The sequence below is a fragment of the Xyrauchen texanus genome, chromosome 40 (assembly GCF_025860055.1).
Source record: "Xyrauchen texanus isolate HMW12.3.18 chromosome 40, RBS_HiC_50CHRs, whole genome shotgun sequence".
NCBI classification, from domain to species: Eukaryota; Metazoa; Chordata; class Actinopteri; order Cypriniformes; family Catostomidae; genus Xyrauchen; species Xyrauchen texanus.
The window spans coordinates 23,605,557-23,623,058 of NC_068315.1; the positions used below are offsets into that span (position 1 = coordinate 23,605,557).

At 37.4% G+C, this 17,502-nt stretch overlaps 1 pseudogene; it reads left to right on the plus strand.

Annotated features, from left to right (window-relative positions):
- Positions 1-15,016, plus strand: part of LOC127633325 (lipase maturation factor 1-like) — a 44,898-nt pseudogene extending 29,882 nt beyond the window's left edge.
- Positions 15,017-17,502: the final 2,486 nt, after the last annotated feature.

Sequence of the window (17,502 nt, forward strand, 5' to 3'; positions counted from 1 at the left end):
CTTGCCTGAGTTTGATTTCTTAACACTTAAATGGACCCTTTTCCAGTCCGAGTTTCACATCATTTGATGACAGTGATTTCACGCTATGCTGTGCCTGTTAATTGTTATAAAAGAAATATAAGTTCAATAATAATAATTTTAGTTTTTTGCATTCATTAGTTTATATATATTAATTCTCTTACCTTAACAATATATATATATATATATATATATATATATATATATATATATATATATATATATATTCAGGCTATTCTCTGGCTGCCCGCTTCTGTCCACATCTCATGGAAGTACTGTCCACTCCCACCTTTAACTCTGAAACTGAATCCCGCATGGCAGCTATTGCGGGAGTTCCGAGAAAATGCAGACCTCTACTTATTAGTGTTTAATATGTTGTTGTTTTGAGATTTAGAAGAGTTTCTGTTGTGTTGTAATTTTGGTTATTCGTTACCATCATGGTGAAGAGTGAAGCTTGAGCTTCGGTTGAGGACCAACACATTTTGTGTATTCTATATATTGATCCATTGAGCAATTGCTGTGCTATCCTTATCAAAGTGACTAAGCTGCTCTAGCTAAAAGAGTTTCATTTGAGTAGTTTTGACTTGTTAAAGTTTGTTGGGTTTCCTTGATTCAGTATTTAAGTTTTAATTTAAATTTATGAAAATTTGTTTCAAGTGAAATTGATTACAATATAAATGTACTGAAATTGAATAACACAGTTCTATAATTCAATATGCTACTAACAATAATGTTACTGTTAATAATTTGTCCAGCAAAGTATGACCAAACTTCCTAGGTTGTAATATTTACATATCCTGTTTAATTAGAGTGTTGATATTTCACGTAATTTTTTTTTTTATCATATTGCAGAATAATAAAATCAAAATAATCCCAATGGAGTGTCTCATATTGTTTCAAGGCATTTGTGTGGCCTTCAGGTCCGCATTCAAATGTACCGCATTTTGTGGTGGTGTCTTGGCTTAAAAACTAACGAGCCCTTCAATACTAATGTATCAAACACACACAGGAATTTAACAGTTGTGTTGCATTAAGAGTGTATGGAACTAATTTGCACTCCTGTTTTAGGGCAAGAAGTGTACATTGTAATAAGCTTCAGGATTTATGTCCGTACGAAAGCCCGCTGTTCCCTAATTAGAACAGATCTGTTTTTTCAATCATAACTTTTCAAATGAACTCCTGTGGGCCAGTAGCCTGATTGTATGCACAACTGTTGCATCTGTATATTGTATCTGTTTTGATCACATCTTTGTACTAGCAATAGAAGCTTGCTTACCCATTCTTTCTATGGTCTTTCTTCTCTTACCTTAATTGCTCAACCAGACCCCTATCCTGGCCTAGGACCTGTGGCTCTTGTCTGTAATTTTGTAAATGCTATATTACAGTGTCTGGGCAGAGCCCCCTTTTTTCATCCCACTTCTGTTTTTCACTTTGGCAAGCTAACAGGAAGTGGTGACGAATGATATTGCATTGATCCCATAAGGGAGTCCCCACTTCATTATTTTGTAGCTGTGCAGGGCTCAATTTTTTTGTTCTTACTGGAGCTTAAACAGGTATAGGACTTGGTTGTTTATGTGTTATTTGCTCAAATTGTTAATGCACAATCCAACAGATATCTTGGAAGTGGAACAGTAATATAGACAATGTTTAAATGAATTGCCATGTAGCAGTCACTGTTGTTTAAAGAAGCTTATAGTAGACCAGTCACAGTGGCTGTCCTTCCAGGAACCATTCAGCTGAAGTACATTGCCCTTTGGCACATTGGTGAAGCTAGAATATGATCTCAGTAAATCTCCAGTCACTGGCTCTTACTTTTACCTTTAAACCCTCTTTCCTTTTTTTTTAAAAGCTAAGAGCTGTACCTGCTCACATAATTTGCTCACTTCTTCCAAACGTAATGTATGATACCACAAAATGCCTTGGCCTCACTTTTCCATAAAAAAGGTGGATACTAACTCCACAAGGCATATTAAACACCATAAAAGTACCTTAAATGTAGTCCACACAGTTTGTGTGCTATATTCCAAGTCTTCTGAAGGTATAAAATAGATTTGTGTGATAATGTTTTGATAATCTTTCCTTCTGATGTAGTTTTCATTCAAAAATTCGAAACATTAAAATGCATCACGTCGAGCAGTGTTGAGTATAATCTGTTACAGATTACAAATTGCACTTGCTGTTGTTGTAGTCAGTAGATATTTTAGATTACAATTTTTGGTAATCTAATGTGATTACGTTTGGATTTGGATCTCTGGTCTTTCACGTGTGTTTTAGGCTCTGGCTCAGAATGCTCTTTTAAAATTGAGGAGCAAAATCTGTAAAGTAAGCACTAGTTATTGCCATTAACGATTTGTAAAGTAATAAAAAATGACATGTTAGTGTAATCTATTCCATTAAAAGTAACTGTAATCTGATTAAAGGAATATTCCGCATTAAATAATGCATGTCGATTAAGCAAGTTAAGCTCAATCGACAGAATTTGTCCTAAAAATGTTGATTACCACAAAACACTTTTTAGAATCGTTCCTCTTTTTCTTTTAAAAAAGAAAAAATATGGGTTACAGTGAGGCACTTACAATAGAAGTGAATGGGATAAATTGTTTCAAAAGTAATAACAAAAGACATAAACAATATGCAAGTTAACATGATTTTAGTGTAATAAAATCACTTGCTTTTTCTGTGTAAAGTCATAGCCAATTTGACAATTTTGTTGCCATTATGACACATTGCTGACTAAGCAAATGCACTGCTAATACTAATGGATGTAGCGACCACCAAAAACCTGAGAAGAGGGGATCTCGTTTCCTTTCTTCCCTGTCCTAGATCTGGGTACCAATCTGGGTACCAATCCCGAGAGTCACAAATTACTTTTACCCTCTCCCATGACTTTAACACTCTATGTGACAGAAGCCACCACAGGCGCCAGTCACTGCACCACCCACCCCGCCTGCCACACTGCTTCCATTCAACCAACTCAAATGCTCCGCAAAGCATGCTGGGAAAGGGTAGCTAGTGGGTGAGAGGGCCACTGTTTTCATGTTTATTCAATTCAGGCAACAGACATGGTTTTAGTTTGGTTATTTAAGGTAGTTTTCCTCCAAGGCACGGGCTATGGAGGGCACAAGGGAAGGAAAAGGTGAAATTGAGAGCGTGTGTGCACACGCAGGCCTGAAAGACGGTACAGAAGTCTCTGTTTGCTTTCCTGGGTATTGCTTGTCTACATAAATACTTCACCTCTGTGGTGAGACTTCACATTTATCTTAATTATCACACTGAAGAATGTAAACAGTACATAGAGAGCAATTCCATGATATTAATGGTTTAAATGAAATAAACAGACTATATTTAGGATTCCATTAACATTTTTGCACTTTTAGATACGACAGATTAGTCTGTGCCATTAGTTACTGTAGGTGGGGGTTAGAAGCAAAATGTGTTTAAATGTTGTTCTGTGTTCTGCAGCCTCCTCTCCAAATGGTAACCGATTAGGACGAAATAAAAGAACATTAAAGAGAGAGAGAGAGAGAGAGAGAGAGAGAGAGAGAGAGAGAGAGAGAGAGAGAGAGAGAGAGAGAGAGAGTACACTGTGCTTATAAGCTTTTAAATGAAATAAAAGTAACATCAAATCGATTTCTGCTGAATTTATTCAAAAACAGATTCAATTGTAACCTAAATATTGTATGTGTATTGTACCTTTTTTATGTATTTTTTTACTGAACGCACAAACACATCTTTTAACATATCTAATTTGCCAAAATTGCAAGAATAAAGATGACTGATATTTTAAAAACACATACTGTAGCATAGCCTTCTTGTTATAGGATCTAGCACTATCACTGCAGTCAGCACAGGAAAAGTACATTTTTCCCCTCATAAGATCATGCAAGCACTGAAAGTATTCGGGCAACAGGAAAATTAATGTTACTGGTTACCAGCATTTAAAAGAGTTTTCATTTTGAAAGAATTGTTTGTTCCCATTTTCAAATATTTTCTGCAATAAAATAGAGATAAAAAAAGGTAATTTTTACTTCTTTTCTCTCGCAACTGCGACTTTATTTCTCATTATTACAAGAAAAGAAGTTGCAATCGTGAGATTTAAAGTCAAAATAACAAGAAATAAAGAAATTTCAATAAGTTGTTATATATTAAGAAATAATCGCAATTGTGAGTTTATACTGTACCTTGCAGTTGCAAATTTTCATACAACCCCAATTCCGAAAAAGTTGAGGCAGAATGAAAAATGCTAATAAAACAAAAATGAGTGAGTTGTAAATTATATTCACCCTTTGCTATATTAAAAACATTACAACTACACAATATATGATTTACCTTTTATTATTATTTTTGTTTTTTTATGTACAGTAATTTCAAATCAGATGATTGCAACACACTCCCAAAAGGCTGGGATAGTCGAGTGTTTACCATTGTAAAACATCACCATCTCTTCTAATAACACTTAAGGATTAAGGCACTAAAGACACAAGTTTGCAAAGTTTAAAAAGTGGAATTTTCCCTCATTCATCCATTATGCAGGATGTTCCTGGAAAAGACGGTGCTGGATGGCAGTATATTCTTTTCTAAAATGTGTACATATCTGTCTGCATTAATGGTGCCCTCACAGATGTGCTAGTTACCCATGCCATGGGCCCCTGGCACCCCTGGCCCATACAGACACTGGCTTTTGGACCTGATGCTGATAACAGCTTAGATGGTTCTTTTCTTCTTTGGCATGGAGAATGTGACGGATGTGTTTTTCAAAAACTATATGAAATGTGGACTCATCAGACCAAAAAACACAGTTCCATTTTTCTACTTTACATCTAAGATGAGACCGAGTCAGGAGGATTCAGCAGCGCTTCAAGACAGTGTTGATGTAGGGCATCTGCTTTGCATTAGTAAAGTCTTAACTTGCATCTGTGGATGCAGCAGCGAGTGGTGTTGACTAACAAAGGTTTACTAAAGTTATCCCAAGCCCATTTTCATGAAATCTGTTACAGATGAATGCCGTTTGTTAAGACAATGATGTCTGAAGGATCAGAGATCACGCGCATTCAGAAATGGTTTTCATCTTGCCCTTTACGCACCAAGATTTGACCAGATTCCTTGAATCTTTTAACTATATTGTGCATTGTAGAGGGTGAAATGCCCAAAATCCTTCCAATTTGTCTTTGGGGAACATTGATCTCAAAGTGCTGGATTATTTGCTTAAACATCTGTTGGAAAACTGACAAGTCTGCACTTGAAGGACTAGGCTGTTTTTGGAGGCTCCTTATACAGCATACAGTACTCTGGCACAATTGCCTGACCAGTTTAACATCTCCTGTTTCACTTTCAACTTTTTTGGAGTGTGTTGCAATCATCTGATTTGAAATGACTGTACATTTATAAAAACAAAACATTGAAATTCACAAGGTAAAACATCATATAATGTGTAGTTGTAGTGCTCTCAATATAGCAAAGGATGAATAAAATGTACAACTCATTTTTGTTTTATTAGCATTTTTCATACTGTCTAAAAATTTTTGGAATTGGGGTTGTAATTGAAAAAGCCACCATTGCGAGAAATACTGTATAGTGACAATTGTAAGATATTGTATGAAGTCAGAATTTATTTTTTATTTTGTTTCCATCCATGACAAGATCAATGCACCATATTTTCTAATTCCTGGTTATAGGTATCACTTCTAAAGTTCATGCATATTGGTATTACCAAGGTTAAACTATGCAAACACATCTGCCTTGACCTTAGGGCAAAGCTGCCTCTAACACACACACACACACACACACACACACACACACACACACACACACACACACACACACACACACACACACACACACACACACACACACACACACACCTCAGTCTGGCTATTAGAGCTAAGTTCTGCTACCTGGGTGTGGAGAACCTATGATTAGTGTCATATGCCATTCGTCAGATGCAAGTTCCATTTACTTTTCTATGCCTCATTTACTGCCACAACTGAGCACAAAATTGGCTCTAAAGCCTTTCAAATCAACCAAGATTGTTTTTTTTTTTTTTTTTAACTAAATGCTCAGGGGCTTTTTTTAAGCAACACTCATAGAACCTTTAAAATAAACCAAGGTTTTGAGCAAAATATCTCCTGGGTTTTTTAAAGCAGCATTCAGAAGTTATTATTTTACTCTGTTGAAATGCTGTAAATGCGCTTTGCAGTCCTGTGTAAATCGATTAAATAATTCTTTTAGGGGATTTTTTTGGCAGAGGAGATTGGCATCACATGAGCTTCCTTTTGTTTATAAAAAAAGTCAGTTTCAGGACCCAGATTTTTCATTGGATATCAAGTGGTGCTCCAACATAGTTCCAAAATTGTTTATTGTACAAAAACAAAGATGTCTAAAAAAATGAAATGTATAAATTAGTTTGTTTCGGGGGCCTGGTAGCTCAGTGAGTATTGACGCTGACTACCACCCCTGGAGTCCAGGGTGTGCTGAGTGACTCCAGCCAGGGGTTCTCACTCTCAATGGGGCACGTGGTAAGTTATGCGTGGATTGTGGAGAGTAGCATGAGCCTCCACATGCTGTGAGTCTCCGCGGTGTCATGAACAGCAAGCTATGTGATAAGATGTGCGGATTGACAGTCTCAGAAGCAGAGGCAACTGAGATTCCTCCACCACCCGGATTGAGGTGAGTAACCACGCCACCATGAGGACCTACTAACAGTGGGAATTGGGCATTCCAAATTAGGAGAAAAAGGGATAGAATTTTGTGAACCACTGACTTAGAGAACACTAGATACAGCATACTGAATAGATGTGTCCTCTCTCTCTGTCCCTGTCTCTCAGACCCAGTTGGTTCCTAATCCCATGTCCTGCTACATGCACTATTCTCCGTGGTGGTTCCATCAATTTGAGACTACTGTCTCATGTTCTGGCTGAGGAAACTCTTCAGTTCAGTCAGTCACTGTCACACAATTCAGGACAGCATCGCTGCAGTCTTAATGGATGTTTATCTGTTATCCGTCTAGCAAAGTTGTTTACCTGTGTGGCAGGGCGGAGGGCGGGGCCGGGTCGTGATCCCCTGTAATCCATTACAGTTACATTAAAAGTCAATGTATTCAGATTACAGTTACATTTGGTAAAAATTGGGATTACTAGCAAGATTAAATTTGTCATTTATAACACACAAAAAAAGATTCTCCTGACATAAAATGATAAAGACCGCTGCCTGCTTTAGTACAGAATACATATATGACCAGATGCATGCTCGAGATGTCTTCTGGTTCTCTCTCATGACTCACGTGAATCTGGTGTCACTTACTGTCACATATGCAAATAACATCTGTCTCACATCAACACTGTCCTCTCGAGACAAACAAGGTCAAACCATTAAAAGTGCTGTTTCATCGCAGTGGCCACTGGAGAAATATGATTATTTTTGTGGAAATTCCAACATTCTTGTCTATTCAATGGAGAAAAGGGAAACAACATTACAGTTCAGTGCAATTTATACCTTCCAGCTGTGAAGATGCAGTGTTTTTCCAAGGACCGATACATCATTTAAAGAAGCATTTAAAGGTAAGACCCATACGAAAATCATCAGGAGCAGGAATAGAAGCGGAGAAAAGACCCCCGACAAATGACCAGTATTCCGGTACACCGGACGCCTACTGTTGAAATTGAGTGTAACTTCTCATTTCCATCTTCATTTAAACTAAAATATTGTTCTCTGAAATGCGTTCATTTTGTAACAACAACTGTATTTGGGACAGCATTTCTTTTTTTTTGTCTTTGTTACACAAGATTGTACACATGAATACCAAATGACTTAAAAATGTTAGTAAGATCTTAAGGGAAAAGTGCAATGGACAATTTATGTGATGTTGATACTTATTATAAATGTATCAGTAAGAACAGTTCAAAGTATGGATGAGGGAGAAATATTTCAAATGTAACATTTGAAAACTCATAGAAAGTAGGAATAAATAAATCAAGACTAAAAAGATTTAAATCTATTTCGATCTATTCTTTAAAACAAGATTTAATAAATGTATTTTATTATTATAAGAAGATAGCCTGTGATCTATCTACTGCAGTCAGAAGTTAATGAATGGTCAGTGCCAATCAGTCTACATGCTAACTACAATACATGGCAGAATTCAACGTTGTAGTGTTTTTGAATCTGAGGTATATCCTGTCTTATTTTGTTTAATGTTAACCCAGATTCAGTGCATCTGTTTTTTTAACTGTGTTTGCTTGATGAGAAAATAAACTCATGTAACAGACCACCTGATTTGGTTAAAAATGCATATTGGTTAACATATTCTGTTTTACTTATACGGAGGCACTGTCCCTGTTTGTCATGTTTATTTCTTATACTGTATATAATAACAGCTACATCACTCATAACATTATTCAAATATGGATCGTTTCCATTCAGAAGGCATGATTAAAGTTCTTCGAGAACATATTGCTTTTCTCTTGACATTATTCGATCTTGAGGCAATCAAAAAGTAACTAAAGTAATCTGATTACATTATTTTATTATAAAGGTAATATTATTAAGTTACTGAATACATTTTTACTATGTAATAAGTATTTGTAATGGATTACATTTTGAAAGTAACCCTCCCAACCCTGCCTGCTTTAATGCTTGGATACAGTATGTTGTCTGGTAGGGTTGTCATGCTTTTATGAATCGAACATTACATGTGTGTTAACAGAAGTTTTACCTTTTTTGTTTTAGTCCAGTTTTAGACTTTTGACGAAAATGTCCTTTAAAAACAGTCAATATTTCGTCATGTCTTATTCATTCATTTTTGTCAGTTTTAATCTGCTTTAATCAAACATTTAATTATCATCATGTTTTTAATCTTGTCTTCATTATCGTTTATGAACAAAAAAAAAAGCTTTCGTCAAAAAAGGTTGTGGTCAGTGAATTAATTGACGACATTAACACTAAATAACGTAAATATAATTAAGTCTTACACTGAACTCGAATCAGCAACATCACAAGTTTCACCTCTTAAATTGATAAGTTTAGTACAATACAAACTAATAGTACATGAAACACTTAATATGAATAATAATATTAAAATATACTGTAACTGGTGGTGGTTGAGGAGAGTCCCCTGTTCTCAATTTAAAAGCGCTAAACAGAGTGTAGTGTCAGAAAAGTGTACAATTCATTCAATCAATATATAAGAGTGTTGTTTATCATCATCAAAGCAAGTAATATTTCATTTTTAAATGTTTAATCGTTTAACATAATAATATCTGCAAGAAAATAGCATGCTCTGGATATCTTCCAGTCATGATCTCACAAAGGCTATGTAAGCTCCAAGGAGCTCTAAAATACTGTAAACTCAAATCATGAGATTCATCCGCCAGAGCAGTAGTGTCGAAACACGTCTGAGGTAAAGTGTTCTTCCGCAAATTGCTTGCAATTTTACATTTCAATTACAGATGTCACTAGATAGTGCAAAGTTACGTAGTGCAGCTTTAAGAAAAAAGTCTCATGAGGTTGTTCCTCTCATGGTGTCAGTCACAACTTTGTTGCCATCTAGTGGTATCATTGGGTCACTAATTTAAACCTACAAGCAGAACATGGACCATTCTCAAAGACTGTAATGACACATTTGCACCTTAATTGAGATGTGTAAATCTAGCAAATTACTTTTAGCCTTTTTAGATTATTTAAAGTACATTTATGTGACTATTTACAGTATGTGCTCTCTCTGTTTTTGACAAAGTGGGTTTTTTTCTTTTGCTGTCGGGCCAAATGGAAACGCTAAAATATTTGCTGTGGTCTTCCAAGTACCTCTATAGATGTTTTACAATCTATTGTTTTTTCTGCATTCAAACTTGGAAATGTGAAAGGGGTCTACTAGGCTTTTTTTTTTTCAGACAGGAAGAAAAATAAGATTTTTGATGTATTTGATAAGTAGTTTGTTGTATGAACAGCAAAGAAATATGTGGTTTGAAATACAATGCAATTATTTGACAGATTTATTGAAATGTGTTTCAGTCTGAAGAGTCAGATTTGATTTCAAGTATTTTGTTCATCTATAAAGATGCAGTGTGACATATTACAGTAATGTTTATTATGCTCTGATGCTTATTTTGTCTGATGTGCCTTATGAGTACAACACGATGGTGGGATATCATAATGGACATAAGCAAAGACAAAAGTTCTCCTCTTTTTCACAAAAAACAGCTATTCTTGTATAGCTTAAGTCACATCTGTGGTAGCCTATAAGATCAGATTTCATCACTTAGAAAATTACAGTGTGGACAGTCAAAGTCTCATTTTAAGTGTGTTTCTTTACATTTACAGGTCGTTTTGATCATAAGTGGGAATCTGAGTTTTCTGAACTGGTTGACTATAGTGCCCAGTCTGGCCTGTTTTGATGACGCTGCTCTGGCTTTTCTGTTCTGCCATTCTGGATGAATCAGACAGACTTTACTGAAGATACAGACAGAGGAGGCCACAGTCCACTGCACACCTAAGGTGTGAATCTACACCAGTCTAAAGTTTGGACACTCCTCATTCTTAACAATTGCCTTTTTACATTTAGAATAATAGATCAGTCATCCAAACTATGAAATAACACAAAAGAAAGGATGTGAGTTATGGGGGGTACATTTGTTATGTGTACATTTTAAATTTGTCAAAGTAGTCACCCTTTGCCTTTGTTACAGCTCTGTACATTCTGGGCATTTTCCTTCACTATACCATCTAAATCATCCATTTAGAATAGTGGTTACAATTTTTGTTTAGTTCAAAAAAGTCCTGCATAGGCAATTTATATGTGTCTACAAAACTCATGTCAAGTGAGATCTGGAGAAAACATAAACTTCACATGCTTTTGTTTCATGCTATTGAATGACTCGAGTATGTAGCATGCTTTCCCTCGAACAGTTTTTCCCCTTTGAAATCTCTTTCTCACTTCCTCTCCCTGTTTTACCATCAGTGTCTCTTTGGTTGAGAATATATTGGTGATTATGTCTCTGGGTGTTATGATAGTGTATCTGAGTGTCCTGGTGGTGATGATCCTGCTAAGCTCCGGACAGGTGATGAACAGCACTTTTGATCGTAAACACATCAGGGCCTTCGGCAGGTACCCCGTCCATCTCTGTCTGAACTTCACAGTGGTTCATACAGTAATAAATATGCTTTAGAAACCTCATCAATAACCACAAGATGGCAGAACCTGTGCACTTCCATCAGCACTCTTTATCAGACCATGTGTGTGTGTGTGTGTGTGTGGTGCAGAGTTGCATGATTTTGTCTGGAGCAATAACAGTGTTTTTTAAAGTCTGAGTGTCTGTGTTTTCTGAGCATAACACATGTTAACGGCCCATAATGCAATTGCATGTCAGCAAGAATTCATCACGTGTTAATTTCAGTTTTAAAGGAAAAGTTCATGCAAATATTTTTAATTCCTTCATCATTTACTCGCCTCATATTGTTCCGACCCTGTGAGGCTGACAAAATGGGTTACAATTGTGCATCAGTAACTGGATTTCCATCCACGTATCGCACATAAGTATTTGCGCATCAAAAACCTATACGCTCACTTGAGTTGGATATATTTTTAATAGATAAGAAGAAATGTGCATACACCAGCATGGAAACACATTTACCAAATTTATTTGGAATACAAGATCAAAAAATGTGCATCATAACATTCATGTGACTGAATAACTCGTTCATAATTGGACAAACCAGCGTGTCAATCATAGCATCTGAATATTGCTCTGGTCATCCTGAAATAATGGTGTCTAGAAAATCCAAAGCCTGCAAAGAGTTTGCAAAGATAAAGAAGTCGAATTCAAACTTGATCTGACGTAAGGAAGGAGTAACGCACACACATGTGTGTGAATGTGATGGGAGTGTGTGTAATTTAAAAATACGTCTTTAAAAAAAAAACAAAGTAGTGTTCCTGTCACATATGGAAATAAAATAGAAAGGTTGGCCGTATGTCACTCTATCCTCCAATATTCAAAATATTGAATATACCATCACATCGTTGTACTAATGCATCATAATGCTACTGTATGAAAATTATGCAAATGTGATTTCACTTATACATCTTGTGCTTAGTATCACTAAGGAGCGGGACGGAGGTGGTGTTTCAGGCCACACTGAGTGTAAACCACACTGAAGATGGAGTGATATGGGATGAGTACGAGTTCCTGTGTAAACCCGGAGCTCTGAACAGAAGATGTTGCTTAATCTCCCTGTATCACTACTGACTGGACTGGCTCATGTGGTTTGCTGCCTTCCAGGTGAAGCAGAGAGTGGAGATGATAGTGACATCTCAAAAGTGTTGAGGACTGCCCTTTTAGCCAATCAGAGAGTGCTCTCTGCTTTTTACATGTTCAGGTTTGCTGACTTATCTTTGGAGTGCGGGATTTTGTAAGTACTGGTTAAATCTGTCCAGTTGAAGTCAGCAGAATGTCTGAAATCACTAATAGCACCATTAATATCACACATTCAAATGCCATTGCATGTTTTTTTCATCTATAATAAATGGGTGCGGATGTGTAGTTTGAAATGTGTCATGATTGCCTTGGTATATTCTGTGCGTTTAAATCAATGACATATGAAGTCTGTGCCACACTTGCTATTAATGAATTCTTCATAAATAGCAAGATAAATTGCACACACACACATGTAAACACACACACACACGAATGCACGCACGCACACACAATTCAGTTGCACATACAAATGAGATCTTAAATCTTCTGAAATGCGTACATACAGAACCAATAGAAGTTTTTCATCATACCAAAAGCTGAAAACTTTGATGTAGACGTGCATCTTTGTTCCTGGCCTCTGAACAGCTGCGTTGCAACATATAATGAAACCATAACCTCTTAGCCATCCTGCTGTTACTTTGGGCAGCAAAACACCAAATAGCTCTCCAATCTGCCCCAACGCCCCCATCTCTTGCATATGCCCCTGCTGCTCTTGCACCTGTGCAGAAATGAAAACTTCTGAAAGTAATGTGAAGTAGTGCTGGGGAAATCTCGGAAGTCTGGGCTACTAGACTCTAAAGAGTGCAATAATGAGGATGAGGATGTTGGTGGTTCTAGTGCTGTGATATGGATCTGATATCGCTTGCTTTGTCTCCCTTTCAGACATATGAACATAATGAGTGGGTTATTCACATAGCAGGCAGACTGTTAGAGACCCTACATTTCTTTCACTAATGGGACCCAACCCATTCCAGGGCAGAGAGAAACCCCCTACAAACTATCATATACTGTGCTGAGAACAACTAGGACATGTACCATTACTGCTTCTCTCACCTATTACACTGTATAATATTACAGGTCTTAAAGGAATAATTCACCCAAAAATTCAATTTCTCTCATCATTTACTCACCCTCATTCCATCCTAAATGTGTATGACTTTCTGTCTTCTGCAGAACACAAATTATGTCAAAAAGATTTTTAAAAGAATCTCTCAGCTTTGGAGGACCATGTGGAGGCAAGTGAATGGTGACCTAAATTTTGAAGATCCCAAAAGTTTATAAAGGCATAATAAATGTAATCCAAACGACTCCAGTGGGTTAGTCAATGTCTTCTGAACAGTCCAATTGGTTTCGGGTGAGAACAGACCAAAATATAACTCTTTTTTTCAAGGTATATCTCACCATTGTAGTCTCTAAGCATGATCATGATTTCAAACTCTATTATACTTCTTACTGCTTGATGCATTCTCAGAGAGCTAGATGGGGCAAGGAAGAGTAATCGAGCTTGAAATCGTGATCACCAGGGAGACTGCTGATGCCAAGATTTATAGTGAAAAATTATGTTTTGGTCTGTTCTCACCCAAAACTGATTGGATTGCTTTTACACTGCCTTTATGTGATTTTTGGAGCTTCAAAGTTCAGATCATCTTTCACTTGCATTGTATGGACCTGCAGAGCTGAGATATTTTCTAAAAATCTTTGTTTGTGTTCTGCAGAAGAAAGAAAGTCATACATATCTGGGATGGCATGAGAGTGAGTCAATTATAAGAGAATATTCCATTCACCTTATGATGGCACACCCAGAAAATATATGCAAACCAATAATACAGCAATAGTAACAACACACAATATTGTTGTTATTATTATTATTATTATTATCATCAGGAATGGCTACAAAATGGTGTCCATTAAAGGTTAAAGTGCTTTTTTCATCGTTTTGCATCAACTTTCTTATCATAGAAGTCAATGCAGAAGTCTCTTTTAATGAAAACAGGTGATGTGGTGATCTAGACTTAGTAAATGTTTTTTTGTGGTAGACATCTGACTGACCACCTGTAGTGATGCTTACCTGTATAATGATAAACACACATTAATATACATACCTAAATAAAAATGCAATAAGGCATGCTTGTCTGTGTCTTCCATTGCAAGTATTTACCATGCTAATCATACAGTAGTTTCTTCCAAAATACCATAGACACTAATGTAACTGTTACTATAAAACTGTGGTAACTTGCTATTAGCCACCACTGTCCTCAAATATTTCAGCCAAATTTTCAAACTGTTTTTGGCAACCTTTATTAATATGGAGAATCCTTAATGCATTTACAAAACAAATGACTGTGTTTTAAATGTATGCACAAGGCCTTATTTTCCAAGTCTTCAGCTCCCTCCTGTGGCACTTTTATTACAGTTAAGCTGCTTTGAACTGTTAGAATGCAATGTGTGTGGAAAACTGCACAAACATATAGTCATTTCTTTTCAAAGCAGCCTTGATGGTAAAAAACACATTTTGCAAGTTACCTCATGTTTCTTCAGAAGAGAATGAGCTATAATGTGTTAAGAAATGTGTATGAGTTGAAGGCACTATGCTGACCTGCTTTATTTGTAATTTCAGGTGGATACGAGATAAACATTTCCAATATAAATTCACTCGGCCATGCAGTACCCATGCCACCCACGAGAAATGGTGGGTCAGGAAGTGAATCAGACCTTTCTTCCCACCTGTCGACCCGGAGGGCCTCAGGAGGTAATTTCAGTTCAGAAACTGGCCTCTTCCAGACAGCTATTTAGACATCTCAGAAAACTGAAGGTTGCAGGACATCATGGATATGCCGTTTTTCCCCCTATATTTTGTTTGGTGTTTGCTCTCCTTTTCTGCATATTGCAACGCCGTTTTGTGGTCCGTTCTGCATAATGCGGAGCCGTTTTGTGGTCCGTTCTGCATAATGCGGAGCCGTTTTGTGGTCCTTCCTGTATAATGCGGAGCCGTTTTGTGGTCCTTTCTGTATAATGCGGAGCCATTTTGTGGTCCATTCTGCATAATGCAGAGCCGTTTTGTGGTCCTTCCTGTATAATGCAGAGCCGTTTTGTGGTCCTTCTTGTATAATGCGGAGCCGTTTTGTGGTCCATTCTGCATAATGCAGAGCCGTTTTGTGGTCCTTTCTGTATAATGCGGAGCCGTTTTGTGGTCCATTCTGCATAATGCAGAGCCGTTTTGTGGTCCTTCCTGTATAATGCGGAGCCGTTTTGTGGTCCTTTCTGTATAATGCGGAGCCATTTTGTGGTCCATTCTGCATAATGCAGAGCCGTTTTGTGGTCCTTCCTGTATAATGCAGAGCCGTTTTGTGGTCCTTCCTGTATAATGCGGAGCCGTTTTGTGGTCCATTCTGCATAATGCAGAGCCGTTTTGTGGTCCTTTCTGTATAATGCGGAGCCGTTTTGTGGTCCATTCTGCATAATGCAGAGCCGTTTTGTGGTCCTTCCTGTATAATGCGGAGCCGTTTTGTGGTCCTTTCTGTATAATGCGGAGCCGTTTTGTGGTCCATTCTGCATAATGCAGAGCCGTTTTGTGGTCCTTCCTGTATAATGCGGAGCCGTTTTGTGGTCCTTTCTGTATAATGCGGAACCGTTTTGTGGTCCGATCTGCATAATGCGGAACCGTTTTATGGTCCATTCTGCATAATGCGGCGGCTCATTTTAACTTATCGTGGCCCATTTGGCCCGTTTCGTGGTTGACCCACTAGCCCGCTCTGTTCTCCTAATGACCAGTCCGCCCCTGATCGGCCACAAATTGCATCAGCCCACCTGGAAAATGCACGGTAAACCAGATTACCAGTCCAGCCCTGGGACTATCTGTTTCTCAGACAAATAGAAGACACTGTTGGAGGAGTGTTAGGGATAACTCTCATTATTTTTGCAATCTGGAGAAGAGCATGTTATTACATGGATTAAACTGTGTAAGCCCTCATTCTCAAATGAACATACTGTATAACATCTGCAACGACACCTACATTTGCTCCAAGGTAAACTAAAGCTAATAACTGCACGTTAATTAATTTATGTATTGATTCAAATCATAGTAAAAGCGATAGTAAATAAACAGTTCACAGCATTAAAATGAGTGTGTTATGTGACGTTATAAACAGCTCTGTTCACTTACACTTATTTTATTAGATGTGCAATTAAGATTTTCTCTTTTCACGTGACTGTAATAATCATTTGCTTTGATTCTGAATCACAGTCTCCACATATTTTAAACAAATCAATGAGAAAATTTAACAATTTATTTTACAAAAACTTTAGATAATTGTGCCTTACAATGTCACTCCTCATACCAGCCCATATTATCCATTCTGTTTATGAGAATCATTTGCCAGAAATTGCGTTGTTCATGCCAATCTGGAATTTGGCTGCATTCTTTCTAAATTCTGAATCTAAATTCTGCAGATGCTCTAAAATCAACGATAATAGCAAACTTTTCTGAACTGCAGAATGCATTGACCCACAGTTGGCAAGCTGTATCTATCCGCAGATGTAAGCAGACCAATCAATGTGCCACTGGCCTGCTCTTAACTGAGCTTTCACAGACTTTAAGCATCTTTTTCTGGTAATTATCCGTGCTCATTTGAGTTGAGCCGTTATAGTCACTGGACAGATACTTTATTTGCAACAATAAAGGAAAAGCTCAAGACAAGTAATTATATTGGTAAGTGACAGTGTGTCTCCACAAAGGAGAGATCTTATTGCCTGTTTGAGAGGTTAGGTTAAGTTCGAGACACATGATGGACTGAGCCTGAGAAAGGAAGACATCAATTTGAATGTTACTATAGCAGCTGATCCAAGTGACAGGTGTAGGCTATAAATGACCTTTGAGGGATAGCTGTTTAGCTAAATACATGACAGTACCTGATGGTTAGGTTGTAATCTTAAGGCTGCACATACTTTAATAAGTGCATGTGTGCTGATATAGGCATGTACCATACTGTTCCCCTTCTGTCGCTCTCTCCACGTTGTGTCGGAGAAGCGACACTAGGGGTCTCTCTTGAGCCACCGAATATACCTCTGATCTATGAAAAAAGGCCAATGAGAAGTTGGCAGCTAGTATTTGCATACCCCGCCCCCGGACATACGGGTACAAAGGCGAGGCAAATACTAGAGTTCATTCAGAAATTTTCTTTGGAGCCGATGGTCTTGTATGCTGTCTGCTACGAGTTACACACACCCGTGTATTCCTCTG